General features: G+C 36.6%; 1 protein-coding gene across 1 annotated transcript in view; it reads right to left on the reverse strand.

Moving 5' to 3' along the window:
* The window catches only part of LOC123240790 (transcription initiation factor TFIID subunit 1-like), a 50,420-nt gene that overhangs the window by 5,807 nt on the left and 30,482 nt on the right, over positions 1 to 14,131 (reverse strand). The window lies entirely within an intron of this gene.

Genomic DNA, 14,131 nt, shown 5'->3' on the forward strand with positions numbered 1-14,131 from the left:
CTCCTTCTCCTTCTCCTCCTCCTCCTTCTCCTTCTCCTCCTCCTCCTTCTTCTCCTCCTCCTCCTCCTCCTCCTCTTTCTTCTTCTTCTTCAAGATGTGGGAGGAGTCCAGATGTGCAATTACACTGCTTTTAAGAGTTCCTGCTGAAAGTCCTTCCTCCGTGCAGACTGGTAACTCCTCTGAAACTTTCAACTTTAGTTATGAGAGGTGGGGTGCTGAGAAGTAATATGAAGGATCAACAGTAACAGAGCCCATATTTATTATAGTTCTTCCTGATTAGAAGGAAAGCCTTTTTTCCATAGTGTGATATTACCCTTCATCTTTTTGCCATATAACACAATAAATGATAATTAGGTAAATAGTCTACTTTTTAAAAATCAGACTATGAGAAAGTGCTGATCCTGAAAGGTTAGATTTTTTTTCTTAAACATTTATAGGGAAAGAATAGACTAAATATGGGGAGGGGGGGTTAATATACTAAAGAGTCTATATCTAAAGCCAAAAACTAATATGTTATAAATATGGTCAGCTATAGAATAGTTAGCATACTATATATCTAAAACCTGTGACTAGCAATGGATAAATATAAAAACTTTCCCAATAAAGACAAGGATAAAATAAGGGTGCTTCTCTTCCTTACAATAGTAAGACTATTACTAATACTAGGCATAATTCTAAAAAATACTAGCTATAGCAATGTAATATGGTAGGTAGATTGAGAACATGAACTAGGACTCCACAGAGAACATAAACTACTTTGAGTAAATGCAAACCACAAGACACTGCAAATATGCCATGGGGAAACCCCTGGGCTATCCTGGCACTATGCCTTCTTTGTTCTGTTTCTATAAAATACCTAACCTGGCCTGGAGTTGGTGCAGGGATCCACTATGTTAATTTGAACTGCTGTCACCCAGGACAAATGGCCTCTTGTGAGTAAGTTCCCCCAGTGAACCCAATTAACCTAATTAACTCTAATAAAATCTAAGACTATTAAAAATCAAGTTAGCATGGGTCCCTCTTTCTTTGGCATCTCAGTCCTCTCTCAGAGGGTATGCTAACCTATAATTGGCATAATTAGGGCAGATCAGATTTGCTTTCTAAGCAATAAGACAAGAAAGACACTCAAAGCAGTAACCTCAAAAAGGAAGATACGAAACAATTCCTATTTTCAGAAGACATGATAGATTGCTTAGAAAACATAAGAGAAACAACAAAAATGCCAAATGATATGATTAATAGCTTCAATACAATTATTAGCACACAAACGAGTTGAGAGAAATAATTAGCACTTCTCCATATTAATGTAGAAAGATAAAAAACCCACAAAATTATAATCAATCAATAGACAATTATTAACGATCCACTACATACTAAAAACTAAAGATACAAAGACAGAAATGAAAATGAATCTCAGGGAGCACCTGTTCTATTGGAGGAAATTACAAATAAAGTATTAGTACATTATTTGTGTGTATGTATGTATGCAAGGGTAAGACCAAAACTATTGTCTTTGGCTCTTATGTTTTAACTAGGTACCTACTTTTGCACTAGTGCATAGCCTCTTTCTGGGTGCTGCAGTGTTCTGCATGGTGTGGTCCTACCATGACCCCATTCCCCAATATCTACAGCCCTCCTTCTCTGTATCCCTATGCTATACTAGGCTAGACAAATTATTCACTGTGAGCTTTTCTGAATTTCACTTCCAAGATTTGGTCTGGTGCATTTTCTAGCTATGTTTGGAAAAGTTTGTAGAAGGGAGCCCACAGCAATGTCTCACCATTTTAAAAATGATGATGTACCCCTCTTGCAAGAGGTGTGGTAAATTAGGAATGGTAGGATTTGGATGTCCATGAGCTCTCCCAGTTTCTATGAGGGTTGACAGGATTTTACTATGTGCCCAAGGAACCAGAAAACCCATAAAGAGACAGAGAAAGAAAAACTAAGAATAGCCCTGTGTAAAGGTGAAAATTAATGGTTGGACAATAATTTTATGAAATTATGTGGTTGCAAATATTTATTATATCTTGAGTCAGAAATGTATTTTAAAAATAGAGGGGGGGAAAATAAAGTAGAGAAATGTGGAAAAGGTTAGAGGAAAATACTTATACTAGCCCTCAGCTAGGAGGTCCTGTGGTGAGTAAACACTGTGGCCTCCTCCAAGATGGAAACTAGTCTCTCCAGAAACTAGGGAAGGAATCAGCCCTTTTCACTCACTCAATGAAGTAGAGTCTAGGAGTCAGAATCTAAGTTGAAGCCGAGTTCCAAGCCCACCATTCAGTCTCCAGCTAAGCTCCTTCAAAGACTCTTCCTAGTCAGAAGACTATCTCCAGAAGACAATCTCTTTAGACTATCTTCTCAAAGACCATCTCCTCTTAGGGAGTGCGGGCTTGCTTTTGAGGTAACTTCTTGTCTCTTCCCCTTTTCGCAGGGGCCAATCACAATTTCCAAATTGTCTAGCAGTGGCCAGAGGGCAGTGGCTGTGGTATCAACTTCTCACCTTCTAAAGGTCAATTTCTCATCAAAAATGTTCACAGTTTCCTGGTTGAACAGTTTCTGAGGGTGTGAACTCTTCTGTGAATTCTTAAAAGAATTCACAAGTTTCTGACTGATTGAATTAAGAAAAAGGGTGGAGCTCTCCAAAGTATCTTGCTGGTTTCTCAACTAGCACTAAGTAGAGTGTTCAATCTTTTATTGATTCAATTTAAAAGATAGACAAAGGAGAGTTAATCCTATCTTCAGTCTAGTGAGGTATAAGTAGGGGTACTTAAGTTAATTTTAACTCCAGTAAGACACTTAAAGTGTCAACTCCAACTAAGCAAAGAGAATAAAGGATTCCCTTTTTACAAGTGTAAACTCAGAATAGACAAAGAGAACAAAGAATTCCCTTTCACACCTGATTCCTTGATGCTTTCTCTTGCTAAATCAACACAGATTTGGAGACCTGGTTCTTGGCTCTTTGAGAGAAACCAGGGAAAGCAAGTGAAATTGTGGGTGGGGAATCACAATTGGGCAAGCTGGTGAGATCATAGTATGGCTTCAACCTAAGCATGAACTAGCAGGCTCAAAATCTACCCAACAGCTCGTCTCTAGCAGCTTACCTGGAGAAAACCCTGAGTCTTTTGTTCTTGTCTGACCATTTTATTTCCCATTTCTTTTGAGAACTATAGAAACATGTTGGAGAAAATTGAGGCTGCAGTTATTAAATGCTGCCCAGTGCTTGCTGAATCTGTCCTGGGCTGCAAATGGAACCTATTCCTTTGAATGGGTATTTGTGTTCTTATGGTCTTAGAAGTTGTTATTTTAAATCACAGGGCCATTTATAATGATTTGTGCTCTGCCTCTAAATACATTGGAAATAAGAGTGAAGCCATTTATCCAAAAGAGAGAAGATCATTTCTTTAGCTCAGGCTGAATTGAGGATAAGTTAATAAGAGAGAAAACTTTAGCGATTCTAATTATCTCTGGGATATCCATACCCCAGACTGATTATGAACCCAAAGGGAAATTTAACAAGGCAATGAATCAGCAGCCCTGTGATGTCCACAGTTCCTGTATTTTTCAGGTAACTAACTGGTGCACAGTACATAACCTGTGACACTGTTGGCTAGCATGGTGTTTGGAATTATCTCTAAAGCCCATCTGAGACATTGCATGTCTCAAAATGCCTTGCACCTCTGACACTCTAAAATTCTATTGTCATTTCTAAGCCTAACATTCTATATTTCAGTTCCCTTTCAGCCCTGCCATTCCCTATTCTAAAGTTACTTCTAGTTCTGACAAATTAATTTAGAAAACATGATCATTTTAATTAAATTTCCACCTCCAAATCTCGAGTAATGAATAAATTTCCAATTACTTAAGTCTTCTGGGATTTCTGTAGAGAGTTTTATAATTCTGTTTGGATGACTTGAACATGTCATATTAGATTGCTTTCCAGATATTTCATGCACTTAGTAAAGATTTTGAATGGGATTTCCTATTTTAATTCTACTTGGTTGTATTTTCAGTTGCCCTGGGTTCAATTATCTCTCTGCATGTGGCCATCCTGCCCTTGTCATCTGACCTCAATTTTTGCATCACTGCCTAGGGTACAACTTCAACTCAATCAACCACAGATAGCTCAAAATCCACATGTCCGGTATGTCCAATCTTCATATTTGTTCCAAAAATCCAATCTTTTTCTTAGTATCTCTATTTCTTTGTGGGCGTGACTAGTCTTCCATTCACCCAGATTTGCATTCTCAGACTTACATTTGACTCCTTTCTCTTCCTATACAGTCAATTATTTGCCAAGTATGATCATTTCTATCTCCAAAATACCCCTGGTCTTCTTTCTACTCATGTAGCTACTACCTTAGTTCATCACCTCTTGATTAGTCCATTACAATGGCCTTCTGGTTAGTCTCCATGCCCCAAATTCTTCTCTTTTAATTCATTATCTTCACAGTGACAAAAGTGGTATTCCTAAAGCCAAGGCTTGACTTACTTACCACTCAGCAACCTTAAGCTATCCCTATACTCTCTGAAAATAGAAACTCATATCTTGAAATTAAGGGCAGTTAGGTGGGGCCATAGTACGTGGATTGACAGACCTGGAGTGAGGAAGACTCATCTTCCTCAGTTCAAATCCAGCCGTAGACATTTACTAGTTGTGTGAACCTGGGCAAATCACTTTCTCCTGTTTGCCTCGGTTCCCTTATCTGTAAAATGAACTAAAGGAAATGGTGAACCACAGTCAAGAAAACCCTAAATGGAGTCATGAGTTGGAAATGACCAAAATGACTAAACAACAAAATCTTGAAATTAAATCCCTTCACAATGGGGCTCTAGACTTCAATGAGTAAGTTAAAAAACATTTATTAAGCTAGTCTGAGTCCTCTGATGGAAGGTTTTGTTTTGTTTTGCAATCTTCACCAACTTGTGCAATGCCTTGTGCAGAGCAAGGATTTAATAGGTTCTGAATGGTCATATAAAGAATGGATTACAAAGCCTGGATTAAAAAAAGGGAAGGGAATCACATTAAGCCAGAACACTGAAACCAGTTCAATTGTATGTGACTGAGTAGGGATGAGTGAAAAATGCTAGTATTGTGTTAAAAAAGAATCAATTTCCAAAGTGTAAGCTAGAGAAGAAGTTACAAGGTAATAGCTTATCTTAGCAAGATTTTAGGGTTATATGCGTCAATTGTATTATCATGGCAAAAATAAATTAAAACAAATTGATTCATTTAAAAAAACATTTACTTTTATTTGAAAATTTGACATAAATAATAAAACAAACAAACAAAAAATAGCAAATCTTTTCTGTTAATGATGCTTTTAGTTTCTTTCTCATGTTTCTTGTTGTAGGAGCTAGAATTTTTTAAATTTTATCTAATAATACTGAGAAGAAAGAGCATCCTCACTCTAATCCTGATTTGGGGGAGAATGTTTTTATGTTTATCAGTTGCAAATATCCTAGCAATTGGGTTTATAGACTTACTTTTTAACATTAAAAATGACCCTCCCGTGGCTATTCTCATTTTCTCCTTATAAACACTTGTAAAATATAAACTTTTTATCATCCTCTAACTTTTTCATTATGGGATTTTTTTTATATCATTCATCCATTTGTAATCTATTGTTGATAAGCATATATGTCTATATACATACATATATGTGTACCTATACATCTATACATATATAAAAAGATATCATATGTGACAAAAGAGAAAAGGCAACATTATGCCATGGATCATGTGAAAAATTCTTGACTTATTATTCCATGATCTATCTATAGTTTGATCCATCCCAGTTTACTTTTAACCCACAGGACTCAATTTTGTGTGATTACATAAGAGATTTCTCAATATATCTATATTTATATGTAGTCAACCAACTTTGGTCATATAGAGATTGACTCATCATCATACTCACATCAGGTTAAAGGGACTCTTCCTTACATCAGACTATTTTAGGCCATTAGAAGCAGGTTTAAAACTGTAGACTATGGAAAGTTAATATTAAATTGTACCTCTTTTCACACACACCCAAACCTTTTGATTTAAAAAATCAAATAAGTTTGATTGAAAGCTGTCTCTCCTGGAGGCTATGTTGGGTCCTCCTTTCTTTTGTCTAGATCTAAAAACTGGCAGGGTTGGAGACTTGCTCCTTGTTTATCTTTAAACAAAAACTCTCTTGGGTGATGAAGTAATCAATCACTGAGACAGACACCATGTTGGAAGCTCCGCGTGCCACATGCTTGGCATCCAAAAGACCAGCCAATTGCTGGGAAGAAGTTTCTTGAGTTCATTTCTTCTGTGGTTGTTGTCCAATGAGAAACCTCTTATGAAAGGCTGGGGAGGAAATTGATGATGACATCAAGAGAAGCATATGTTGACTTTTGGGACAGGAACTGGGGCTTTTTTCCTTTCTTCTCCCCAAGTCTGCTCTAGCTCATCACATCTCTCAGGTGCAGCTGCCACTCAGGTTATTTTAGCATTCAGGCTGTGTTAGAAACGATGAGTAGTTTTTAATAAAATATCATTTGTCACAATACTAAGAGCCACAAAAATGTCCAAGCTAAAGGACCTCCACCCATCTGACCTGGTGAGTAATGCTAACGTAAGGAAGGAAATCACTCACACCTCCACCCTCTAACATCTCTCCTTCACACAACTTGGGGAAATAAGCATTCTATTTTATTTTTTATTTTTTAAACCCTCACCTTCCGTCTGGGAGTCAGTACTGCGTATTGGCTCCAAGGCAGAAGAGTGGTAAGGGTAGGCAACGGGGGTCAAGTGACTTGTCCAGGGTCACACAACTGGGAAGTGTCTGAGGCCAGATTTGAATCTAGGACCTCCTGTCTCTAGGCCTGATTCTCAATCCACTAAGCTACCCAGCTACCCCCTTATTGCCTATTTTATGATCTCTTAGTCAGCAATGGGTATACTTCTTGTTAATGGAAATGATCTTTGACTTGCTCTTCTTGTGACCACTCATGGAAAATACCAAATTATTTTAAGAACCCCATAATCCTTTGTCAATTCCCTTGGTTGCCCAACACTGGATGAAGGCTGTTCACTGGATGGTTGTCTAAATTCTACTTATTGGTAGCACTTGTTGGAGACCTGTCCATCTGTTGCCTCAGAGTCATCAATGTGACTATGTAACCACCAATGAAATGATGCACTTTGTTCTGTATTGTCTAGAGACTCTAGACCATCTATGGAATTTGGGTTATAAAAATCTGTGTGGTACAGCAAGGAGGCATCTTAGATCATGAGGCAGATCTGATGTCCCAGTCATTAAAGGGGGTGAGGTCCCTTTAATAAATGGTTATTGGCTCAGAGTCCTGCCTCAATGGTTTTATTATAGATTGACTAAAATGTTTGTTGTGGCAATAAAAGGATGGCATTGGATTCAGGAAAACTTTCATTCAAATTCTACCTCTGATACTTATTAGCTTTGGAGTCTATATAAGTCATTGAATATGTTATTTTATTTTTGATTTAACTTTGGAATATAGTTTTATTTATTTTGTTAAATATTTCACAACAACATGTAAAAATTAACATTAATTTTTTTTAATTTTGACTTCCAAATTCTCTCCTTCTCTCCCACCCCTTGAGAAGGCAATATCATACCTAGTATGTGAAGTCATGCCCAACATATTTTCTGTATTGGGCATATTGCATAAAAGGACACATACATACAGTGGGAAAAATAAAGTTTGAAAAAGTAGGCTTCAATCTGCCCTCAAGATTCATCAAAACTTTAATCAAGGAGACAAGGACACAAAGCCGCCAGCTTGAGTTAGCGTCTCTTTTTAGAGCAAACAGGCCCAACCTAGGCCTTGGGATGGGCAGGAATGTGATGGCATTCCTCAATTGCAATTGGAGAGGTCTCTTTAAAAGCTAAACTAACAAAAACAAAAAAGAAAAAGAGATAAATAAAAACTAAGCTGGAAGGGAGGGGTTCAGAAAAGGGAATATTACATTTCTAAACTAATAATTAAATGATACAATGCTAATAGTATTTTTCCTCATTCCCCTTTTTAATTCACTATGAGACACAGTCTTCTCAATGAATCACTAACTCTAAAACAGGATGACAATTACAAATTTCGGGATTGACTCACCAGACTATAAGTCCTAAGGATACTAAACATTTCCTCGAAGGTTTTTAACTATGAAACTCAAGTGCTTTACTATGATGGGAATAGAATGAGGAGCCAAGAGTGAGAGACTGACCACTTGTCCACTGACATATACTATTGGGGGAAGTCTTCTTTGGCAAACAGTCCTTTATTTATTTATTTTTATTGATTAATTAAGAAAATTTTTCCGTGGTTACATGATTCATGTTCTTTCCCTCCCCTCCTCCCACCCCACTCTCATAGCCAATTCCACCGGGTTTTACATCTTTTATTGATCAAGACCTATTTCCATATTATTAATATTTGCATTAGTGTGATCATTTAGAGTCTGCATCCCCAATCCTATCCCCATCAACCCATGTGATCAAACAGTTGCTTTTCTTCTGCATTTCTGCTCCCACAGTTCTTTCTCTGGATATGGATAACGTTCTTTCTCATAAGTTCCTCAGAAATATCCTGGATCAATAAGATCAGGAGTGAAACAAGGATGCCCATTGTCACCTCTATTATTTAACATTGTACTGGAAGCACTAGCAGTAGCAATTAGAAAAGAAAAAGAAATTGAAGGTATTAAAATAGGCAATGAGGAGACTAAGCTATCACTCTTTGCAGATGATATGATGGTCCACTTAAAAAATCCTAGAGAATCAACTAAAAAGCTAGTGGAAATAATGAACAACTTTAGCAATGTTGCAGGATACAAAATAAATGCACATAAATCATCAGCATTTCTATATATTTCCAACATATCCAGACAGCAAGAGGTAGAACAAGAAATTCCATTTAAAATCACCCTGGACAATATAAAATACTTAGGAATCTATCTGCCAAGACAAACACAGAAATTACACGAACACAACCTCAAAACCCTTTCCACACAATTAAAACTAGATCTAAACAACTGGAAAAACATTGAGTGCTCATGGGTAGGATGAGCTAACATAATAAAAATGACCATCCTACCCAAATTAATTTACTTATTTAGTGCTATACCTATCAAACTAACAAAAAACTCTTTTACTGAATTAGAAAAAACTATAACAAAGTTCATTTGAAAGAACAAAAGACCAAGAATATCAAGGGAAATAATGGAAAAAAAAATGTGAAGGAAGGCAGCCTAGCAGCACCAGATCTTAAACTGTACTATAAAGCAGCAGTCATCAAAACAATGTGGTACTGGCGAAGAGACAGAAGGGAAGATCAATGGAATAGTCTGGGGGTAATCAACCTCAGCAAGACAGTCTATGATAAACCCAAAGAACCCAGATTTTGGACAAAAACCCACCATTTGACAAAAACTGCTGAGAAAATTGGAAAACAATATGGGAGAAATTGGGTCTAAATCAACATCTCACACCCTATACCAAGATAAACTCAGAATGGATAAGACTTGAATATAAAAAAAGGAAATTACAAGTAAATTAGGTGAGCACAGAATAATATACTTGTCAGATCTCTGGGAAAGGAAAGATTTTAAAACCAAGCAAGAGTTAGAAAAAAAAATTACAAAATGTAAAATAAATAATTTTGACTACATTAAACTAAAAAGGTTTTGTACAGACAAAACCATTGCTACCAAAATTAGAAGGGAAGCAACAAATTGGAGGGGGAGGGATCTTTCTAACAAAAAACTCAGACAAATTACTCAACTATACAAGGAGCTAAATCAATTGTACAAAAAATCAAGCCATCCCCCAATTGATAAATGGGCAAGGGACATGAATAGGCAATTTTCAGATAAAGAAATCAAAACTATCAATAAGCACAAGAGAAAGTGTTCTAAATCTCTAATAATTAGAGAAATGCAAATCAAAACAACTCTGAGTTATCACCTCACACCTAGCAGATTGGCCAAAATGATAGCAGGGGAGAGTAATGATTGTTGGAGGAGATGTGGCAAAATTGGGACATTAATGCATTGCTGGTGGAGTTGTGAACTGACCCAACCATTCTGGATGGCAATTTGGAACTATGCTCAAAGGGCTTTAAAAGACTATCTGCCTTTTGATCCAGCCATACCACTGCTTGGTTTATACTCCCAAAGAGATAATAAGGAAAAAGACTTGTACAAAAATATTTATAGCCATATTCTTTGTGGTGGCAAAAAATTGGAAAATGAGAGAAGGTCCTTTGATTGGGGAATGGCTGAACAATTTGTGGTATCTGTTGGTTATGGAATACTATTTTGCTCAAAGGAATAAAGAACTGGAGGAATTCCATGTGAACTGGAAAGACCTCCAGGAACTGATACAGAGTGAAAGGAGCAGATCCAGGAGAACATTGTACACAGAGACTGATACATGGTGGTACAATCGAGCATAAAGGACTTCTCTACTAGTAGCAATGCAAGGCTCCAGAACAAGGCTAAGGGATTTATGAGAAAGAAAACTAGCCAGATTCAGAGGAAGAACTGTGGGAGGAGAAACACAGAAGAAAAATAACTGCTTGAACACATGGGCTGATGGGGATATTATTGGGGATGTAGACACTAAAGGATAACTCTAGTCCAACTATCAATAATGTGGAATTAGTTCTTAATCAATGATACATGTAAAACCCAGTGGAAATGTGTGTCGGCTAAGGGGGGTTAGGGAGGTTTGGGGGAGAGGGAAAGAATATGAAATATGTAACTATGGGAAAATATTCAAAATTAAAATTAAAAAAGAAAAGAAATGTCCTGGATTATTGCATTGCTGCTAGTAGAGAAGTCCATTACATTCGATTGTGCCACAGTATATCCGTCTCTGTGTACAATGTTCTCCTGGTTCTGCTCCTTTCACTCTCTATCAATTCCTGGAGGTCTTCCCAGTTCACGTGGATTTCTTCTAGTTCATCATTCCTTTCAGCACAATAATATTCCATCACCAGCAGATACCACAATTTGTTCAGCCCCAATCAATGGACAACTCATTTTCCAATTTTTTGCAAAGAGCAAGGCTATAAATATTTTTGTACAAGTCTTTTTCCTTAATATCTCTTTGGGGTATAATGTTTCTGATTTAGTCATTAATATCCTGGTTTCGGAAATTATCACAACATTGTCTAATTATGCTTATACCATTGTAAAATATTTGAAGGACCTTCTCTCATCCAGGAATACAGAACCATCAGTGGGCAGATGACAAGCCCAAGTATTTATGCACTTTATTGTTTTTAGGGTAAAGACTATAATTTCAGGATGAAGAGCTAAGATCTTACATAACTGTATTTTATTATAGTAGCTCAGATGTTTGAAAATTTAATAATGTGCTATAGGTTGAAAATTTAATAATGTGTTAATATCTCCTACTGGTCACCAATCATGATTATAGACATTTGCTATCAAAAGAAAAAAAGGGGCATAACTGTAGTGAGGTAAAATGCTCCCTTACCTTGATGTTAATTCTAGGTAAGAGTCATATAGGTAAGTCACAAGGATCCTTATAATATTAGCTAGGTGGGAAAACTTTCCATTCAAGAGGAAATATCACCCTGGTGGAATTAAACCACAGATGTCAGCTTCCACCCATGCTGCTAGCATTATGGATCATTGGATCAATATAATTTCTTGATGATTATACCTGGAATCAGAATCAGAATAATATCAATTAGAGTCCCATAAGATGTAACCTTAAACAGCAAGTTTCACTGATCCCAATTAAGGTTGGATAAAAACTATCCACCTGTTATAATAAATCAGTTTATCAATAAAAGTGCAAAGCCTTTAAAATTTACTCAATATCCTTTTCTTTTACTTTTCCATACTTCTCTTGATGAGGAGTGTAGTATACAGAATTGGAGGATATAATTTTTTATCCCCCAATTCTGTATACTACAGGAGGCACCCTTAAGATCTATGATCTTCAAATTCCAAGCATATTTAGACTATAAGTCCCCCTGTACGATTAGAAAAATCTTGAACCCCTAAACTACATTAACCAAAATCCTTTTCCTTTTGTCCCCAAGTTCCATGCTTACCTTGTTTGTTTATAGTTGTGGGTAATTCCGCCTCTCTCTCTTTTCCCAAATTTGTGGCTGGGTGAGCTCTCTAGTTTTTTATTTTCCTTTGCTTCAAATTAGCATTAATAAACTTTACAAATATAATACTTGGAGTATTTTGGATATTAATTTTAATTCTCATACCCCACTGAATTTTCTTTGCAAATTTTAGCACATATTGCTTTTTTAAAAACCAATGATTTATCAAAACTTTTACTTTCTCAGCTGTATAATTAATTTCAACTTACTTTAAACTACTTTACTTATCACCACTAAATTCTATTGAGTTATTATGTATTCTCTTGGAGAGTAAAGCACCACAAAATCTCTCATTCTCCCAGAAGATAGAACCTGCAATGCCTATTCTTAATTCTAATATATTGAAGAAGTTTATGGGGGAAATTCCTTTAAAATCCATTAAGATGTGTTATATTCAAATCCTGACAGATGTTCTTAGTCATTACAAAATCTTTAGGAGTCCTAATGTGGCCCACACTCCTATTGAAGCGCTGGAAGAAGGGCTTTTAGATTTCTCAGCCTTAAACAGCAGCCCAAAAGACGTTAGATTGCCCAGTTAATAATCAAGGTCTATTATGTTGTCTACAAAGATAATTTTCAAAGCATTTTTTCCAAATGAAATCATGCTTACTCTTTTTTTCTGTTTGCGTACTCATCACTTTTTAGAATCTGGAGAGAGCTAATATTCCAATTCAAGAGAGTTATATTTTCCAATTTTTAACAATATTTCTTTAGAAGTGGTTTCTTTAGAATAGTAACACTATTTTAAATATGAATTTTAAATTGATTGATTTTAAACATTGACTAAAATATACCTTAAGGAACAAAACTTCTTTTTAATGTTTTAAACACATTTCCTGACATCAGATGTTAGTTGGGCAATTATAGAGAACAAAATATCATCAGAGAGCAGGAAATGGTACCTCTAAGTCTGTCTAGGAAATCTGGTCCCCAGTTCTTCACAGAGGAATTTAGGTATAGGAAGAAAGGAAATGCTCTTTAAAAAAGACCTGTGGAGGCTAAAATTGATAGGAAAGAGGGGTGAAGGGAGCACCTAGAGAAAAGTAAGGTCTAGGATAGTGTTGGTGAAGACTCGGCAAGGGTGTAAAGCCAGCACTTGGGGAGCTGCTCCATTCCCACTCTCCCCAGTGCCCAGGGACATTTTTTGCATGCCCCACCCCTCTGTCCAGGCACCCAAAGCAAGCACTTTCTCCCTCAATTCTCTCTGCTAATGCAGGGACTCACTGACAGCTTGAAATTGCCCTCTGGACACTCAAATTCTGAAAAGGTTCAACTAGGGTCTAGGATCTAGGAATTGAGGGACAAAAAATATCTATCTTTGAGCTCCTCATCTCTCATCTCCTCCTCCTTCATGCATTATGGCTCCTTAGAGATCCTGCTGCTGCTATTTCCCTTCTCATTTCTAGGGCCCTATTTTCTCTTTCTACAATTTCGAATAGTATGGTCCTTTTTTCCCCCTGTAGTTAGATGTCTTTAGATGACCTAACTGCCTTTTATATTTTCCGTTTTCCCTAATTCAGTTGAGTGTTCATCTAAGGAATCTCTTTTGATGTACGGTTTTTGCTGTTTTTAGTTTCCATTAAAAATATTTTAAATGTGACCTATCCTTAAATCTTTCTGTTTAATTTCTAGCTCATTCTTTTTGAGGGACCAAATAGTTTTATCTTAGTGGGAGACTATTAATCACAATTGAGACTTGAGTGATACGTCCTTCAAGGATCAAAGGCTTAGGACATTTAAAAAAAAACCATGAGACATGAGGCAGAGAACTCGAGTACCTTCTATGAATGAGTTCACAGGACCTTTCTTACTCAATCAGAGGTACATAGTCAATAAATTCTGTTCTCTGTTGAGGAAAAAGCACGAAACAAAGAAATACAGACAATTTGGCTATTTTTGCTTAGGGAGGGAGGGAGAGAGAGAGAGAGAGAGAGAGAGAGAGAGAGAGAGAGAGAGAGAGAGAGAGAGAGAGAGA

Source organism: Gracilinanus agilis, chromosome 3 (genome assembly GCF_016433145.1).
Source record: "Gracilinanus agilis isolate LMUSP501 chromosome 3, AgileGrace, whole genome shotgun sequence".
Lineage (NCBI taxonomy): Eukaryota > Metazoa > Chordata > Mammalia > Didelphimorphia > Didelphidae > Gracilinanus > Gracilinanus agilis.